Source organism: Suncus etruscus, chromosome 13 (assembly GCF_024139225.1).
Source record: "Suncus etruscus isolate mSunEtr1 chromosome 13, mSunEtr1.pri.cur, whole genome shotgun sequence".
In the NCBI taxonomy this organism is placed as follows: Eukaryota; Metazoa; Chordata; class Mammalia; order Eulipotyphla; family Soricidae; genus Suncus; species Suncus etruscus.
In genome coordinates, this window is record NC_064860.1 from 84589393 (window position 1) to 84595889 (window position 6497).

A 6497-nucleotide genomic window follows, 5' to 3' on the forward strand; every position below is an offset into this window, starting at 1 on the left:
ACAGATATTAACATTCAGTTTTGTTCCTATAAACTAAATTGGGTCAAATTTGATGCAAACAATTCAAAGAGAAAAACAGCTCCTCCTTCAATTATCTATCAATATTAATCCTCCTTCCCTTATTTAATAGGAGTTATTTAATATTCTCATGACTTTTCATATCTCCAATCTCTGTTCTTTTTCTCTTTTTTTTCTTTTTCTTTTTTCAGGAGAGAGCATGAACACAGTTCCTCAGGACTACAAATTATGTAATCGAGTTTCCCACAATTGGTGAACTCATAGGGGTCAGCACATCCAGAATACAATATTAAACCTCGTCCTGGAAAAACCACCTTTGTGATCACAGTATCTCCTGTACCAGGTAAGTATTCTCTTTTATTTCTTTTTCCATCTACTAGCTTGACACCAAAAATTTACAATATTTCAATAATAAAAGAATAAATAAAATCCACTTAATATTTTGTTGCCTCAACTCAAGCTTAAGCTTTATTTTTTCTTGATTTAATGGCTAATATAAGATTGTGATTATAAATTTTATAAAGCAAAACAATCAAAAACAAAGTCCAAATTGCTAGATTCTATTTAGTCATTGAACTAAAAAGAAAAATACTTTCTGTGGGTTTTTTTTTTTGCCTTTTTCTGCCTTCCTGACATATGATTTGCCTAGTGACATCAATTTTAACAAAAGTATTGGTATACATTTGTGTAGTTAGTAAAAAATGATTTTTTCTAAGATATTTGTTTATGTGGACATAGGAAAATAAGAGGTAGACTAATGGCATATGAACTAAAGAATGATCATGCTGTATAGGATAAATGACAGTTTCACTTATCATACATTTAAAGTGCATATTGTTTCCATAAGTAAAACAGCATAGTCTTATTTTGAAATATAATAATACATTTACTCTATGCATTATATAAGTTTTGATTTTCTTTTTTTAATATCACATTCATAAGTAAAAATGTTTTTCAGTTACTCTATTAAATTTGGCTTTAAATATACATTATACAATATATATATATATATATATATATATATATATATATATATATATATATATATATATATGATGAAGCTCAAGACAATAGCACATGCTAGGGCATTTGCCTTGCATGCGGCTGATCCAGGAAGGACTGTTGTTCGAATCCCGGCATCCCATATGGTCCCCTGAGCTTGCCAGGAGCAAATTCTGAGTGCAGAGCCAGGAGTGTACCTTGAGTGCAGCCGGGTGTGACCAAAAACAAAGCAAACAAACAAACAAGTATATATATATGGAGTGTAGTAAGTGCTGAGGGATTTTATAAATATAAATATATAATATATAAGCAATATATAAATATAGAATAATATATCATAACTATATTAATAAATATAATAATGTTGGTATTGATTTATGGTATTGATAAAATATTAATGCATATATTAATATTTATAATATAAATATATTTATATAAAGGTAAATTTATATAGAATGTATATTTTATATGGTTTTTAGATATCAGACCCTATTGAAGAGTATATGAGGCAATATTCACTTCTCATTTGTTACATGAGATGCTGTAAGAAGCCAACAGAAGAAGAAACAATGATTTCTCTCACTAGAAACTTTATTTTGATGTTCACAGTGAAGTCACAATACTGTTGATATAAACACTCTGACCAATAAGGTGAATTGATTATTTTGTATTCTCAATCCTTGATCCTAATACAACAGAAACTAAACTTCATAAATTTTGTGTCTAATAATTATGTCTTTTAAAGAAAAAGTTTTGAACTAGAGAAATTTTCATTATTAACTTTTAAAAATTTTTATTAATACTAGTATTTTAGACAAAAAATGGTTATTTCTTTATACTAAAATCCATACTTCCTAACTATGTCCTCCATTTCTGTATTGGCTACTGAGGGAGACTGAATTATAATTTTTTTCAGTGTAATAGCAAGGTTTTATATCCTTAATCTATCTTTTTTTAATTAATTGATTTATTTTTTTTTTGGTTTTTGGGCCACACCAGGTGACACTCAGGGGATACTCTTGGCTATGCATTCAGAAATTGCTCCTGGCTTGGGGGACCATATGGAACGCAGAAGGAGGGGATCGAACTATGATCTGTCCTGTGCTAGCACTGGCAAGGCAGACACTTTACTCCTTGCACCACCGTTTCAGCTCCAATATATCTTGAACCTTCTAAGGTTTGGTCACACACAGTTTGTTCTAATCGGCAATAAGTATTGATGACTAACATCTCATTTCTGAATCAAAGCTTTATGATATTTAATATGTATATGTGTATTCTTATTCTTGTCATTAATATAAGTAGAACATATTTTATTCTGCCAATCAAAGAAGGAAGAGTTACAAATGCAATAGTCAAAGTTTCATAATTAACTTGGAGCAGAGCAAAATATCTGAAGCCAGCCTGGAGTAGATAGCCCAAAATGACTCTTATTAAGGTGCATAGTCAAATCAATTTCCATGCAAATCTGAGCTCTGCCTTGATCATTCAAGGTTTACCTATAGCTAAACCGTGAATGAAAAAGTTTCACAATCAATATATTTTTAAAATAAATAATACAAATTCAAAAATAAAGCATTTGCAGTAATGAATTCATAATCAATACTGTTAGTCTATTTATAATAATTAATACTATTAATAATTAATAAAGTTAATTTATCATTGCTATTTATTCCTGCTGACATTTTCTTTTAGAATTTCTCATAGATTTAGGACCTAGAGCTATAGTGCAGTGGACAGGGACTTGTGATTAATATGGCTCACCTGTGTTCAACCCCTGAACATCATATGGTCTCCAGAGTCCACAAAGGATAATCCTTGAGCACAGAGCCAGGAATAGGACTTTAGAAGAACCTCATATGGTCCTGAAACTAAACAAAACCAAAAAAAAAAAAAAGACATACATAAAAGAACCAAAACTCAAAAATGACTTATATAATATATCATTAGTATATTTAATAGTGTGCTTCTTGAGGGAGGGACTAGAGAGCATGAAAACCAGCAAGGCTTTGCAAAAGCCGGCTCCCTGTGTATGACACCAGGCGGGGAAAATCCGCGAAAGTACACCAGTCCAGTGGGGCCCAACTGTGAAAAACTGTGAGTGTGACCTGTCTATGTCTGTCTACTGTCCTCTTGCATGAAACTCTTGCAAGTGGGGCAAAAAGAGGCTCCAGCAGAGCATGGCCGCTCCGCTTTGCTATGCGGCCATGCACTCTTTCTAAGGAAAGAACACCATTGCAACAAGAAGGAAAAATCACAATAAGAATGGCGCTATATCACAGAAGCAAACATTTCTCTCCGGACTGTCTTCTCTGTTGCATGCTCGGGCCTAAGATTTGACCCAGTGTGAGGCTTCATCCAAGGAGGACTCCCCTCCCTTAGAGGCAAGTCAGCCCATCCAGAAAGGGAGGAGCCAGAGGAGTGTGCTGCCTGCATCATATAGACAATGAATACCACCACAACACGTAGAAAAACCCACAATACAAGTGTGACAATGGGGAAACAAAACAGGCCAGCATCAGACATAGAGAATGAAGATGACAATTCTGAGGACCAGATAATGACCAACCAACTAATCAATTTCTCAGATAAGGACTTTAGACTAGCAATATGGAAGATGCTCAAAGACCTCCAAGAAACCATGGATCGAGTTGAACAGAACACTAATAAGAACCAAGAAAATATGAAGACAGAAATCACAAAACTCCAAACTGAAATAACATGTCAACTAACAGGACTGAAAAAGTCAGTAAACGAAGTGAATGACAAAATGGATAAGCTCTGGGACAGGGTATCAGAAGCTGAGAATAGACTTGGTGCTGTGGAAGATGAGATACATAACAATTCCATACAGCAGGAGAGATTGGACAAAAAACTTAAAGCAAATGAGCAGACAATGGAAAAATTAGTCAAAGGATGGGAACAGATGAAAATAGAAGTCTATGATAAGATCAACAGAAACAACTTAAGAATCATTGGAGTCCCAGAGACCCAGGAAGAAAATTTCCAGGAAGAAAATTTCCAGGAAGAATCAACGGTCAAGAACATCATTAAAGAGAAACTTCCAGAGCTAAAGAATATATGTGATCAAATCCTGCATGCCCGAAGAGTACCAACCAAAAGAGACCCCAGAAAAACCACCGCAAGACACATCCTAGTCACAATGACAAATCACACAGATAGAGACAGAATTCTGAAAACAGCAAGATCAAAAGGGGAAATCACGTTCAAGCAAGCTTCCCTGAGATTTACAGCAGACCTGTCACCAGAAACACTCAATGCCAGAAAGCAGTGGTGGGATATTGTGACAAGACTGAATGAAATGAATGCTTCACCCAGAATACTATACCCAGCAAAATTCACTTTCCGGTTTGACGGAAGAATACATGGCTTCACAAACAAAAAACAGCTCAGAAACTTCACAGACACAAAACCAATCTTAAGAGAAAAACTGAAAGACCTAATCTAAGACAAGACTACCCAAAAGACACACCAAATTTTGAAATAAAGATGGCGTTAAATCCCTGGACAATTCTTTCGCTCAACGTCAATGGACTAAATGCACCAGTTAAGAGACACAGATTGGCTAAATGGATCAAAAAGCTCAATCCAACCTTCTGCTGCCTACAAGAAACGCACCTGAATAATCAGAACAAACATAGACTCAAAATAAAAGGCTGGAGAAAAATTATCCAAGCAAACAACACCCATAAAAAAGCTGGAGTGGCCATACTAATATCAGATAATGCAAACTTTATACTCAGGAAGGTTGTAAGGGACAAAGATGGACATTTTATATTAATCAAGGGGTACGTAGAGCAGGAAGAATTCACTCTCCTAAACATATATGCACCAAATGAGGGGCCAGCAAAATATTTAATACAACTGTTGACAAATCTGAAAAATAATATCAACAACAACACAATAATTGTGGGGAACCTTAACACGGCTTTGTCAACACTGGATATGTCAACCAGACTGAAACCCAACAAGAATATACTAGACCTGAGGAGAGAAATGGAAGAAAGAGGCCTAGTGGATATATATAGGACACTCCATCCCCAGAAACCTGGATACACATTCTTCTCCAATGTACATGGGACATTCTCCAGGAAAGACTACATGCTGGCACATAAAACATACCTCCATAAGATCATGAGGATAGAAATTTTGCAGACTCCCTTCGCTGACCACAAGGCTCTGAAATTATTTGTGAACTCCAAAGGGACTCAGAAGAAACACTTTAACACCTGGAAGTTAAACAGCCTCATGCTCAATAACCAGTGGGTCCGAGATGAATTAAGGAGGAAATAAAAAGGTTCCTGAAAACAAATGGCAATAAAGACACAAACAATCAGAACTTATGGGACACAGCAAAAGCAGTACTGAGAGGAAAATTTATAGCTTTGCAAGCACACATCAGGAAGGAAGAAGGAGCTTACCTGAGTAGCTTAATGACACAGCTAATAGAACTAGAAAATGCTCAAAAAAAGGACCCAAGAATAGGAAGACAGAAGGAAATAACAAAGCTGAGAGAAGAAATCAACGAAGTGGAAACTCAAAAAACAATCCGAAAGATCAACGAAAGCAGAAGTTGGTTCTTTAAAAAAATAAACAAGATTGATAGACCACTGGCAAACCTAACAAAGAAAGAGAGAGAGAGAGAAACTTGATAACTTGTATCAGGAATGAAAAAGGAGAGATCACTACTGATATGACAGAGATTCAAAGGGTAATCAGAAACTACTTTGAAAAACTCTACGCCACTAAAAATGAGAACCTGGAAGAAATGGATAAATTCTTGGACTCTTATAATCTTCCACGGTTGAAGGAAGAGGATGTAGCATATCTAAACACCCCCATCACCATTGATGAAATTAAAACAGTAATCAAATGTCTGACGAAAAACAAAAGCCCAGATCCAGATGGATTCACTAATGAATTCTATCAAACTTTCCAAGAGGAACTACTGCCAATCTTGGCAAGACTCTTTCATGAAATTGAACAAGCAGAAACACTTCCAAATAGCTTTTATGAAGCCAACATCACCTTGATACCTAAACCAGACAGAGATGCTACCAAAAAAGAAAATTACAGACCAATATCACTGATGAATGCAGATGCAAAGATCCTCAACAAAATCCTGGCAAATAGGATTCAATGCCTCGTTAAAAAGATCATCCACTATGATCAAGTAGGTTTCATCCCAGGAATGCAAGGCTGGTTTAACATCCGTAAATCTATCAACATAATACACAACATCAATAACAAGAAAAATAAAAATCACATGATCATATCAATAGATGCAGAGAAAGCATTTGATAAGGTCCAACACCCATTCTTGATCAAAACTCTCAGCAAGATGGGAATGGAGGGAACCTTTCTCAATATAGTGAAGGCCATCTACCACAATCCAGTGGCAAATATTATCCTCAATGGAGAAAAACTAAAAGCCTTCCCTCTAAATTCTGGCACAA

The 6497-nt window shown here is 35.2% G+C and overlaps 1 non-coding gene across 1 annotated transcript; it reads right to left on the reverse strand.

Annotated features, from left to right (window-relative positions):
- Positions 1-206: 206 nt before the first annotated feature.
- Positions 207-369, reverse strand: LOC126026483 (U1 spliceosomal RNA). The gene has a single exon (XR_007501733.1). It is a non-coding gene; the product is annotated as a U1 spliceosomal RNA (small nuclear RNA).
- Positions 370-6497: the final 6128 nt, after the last annotated feature.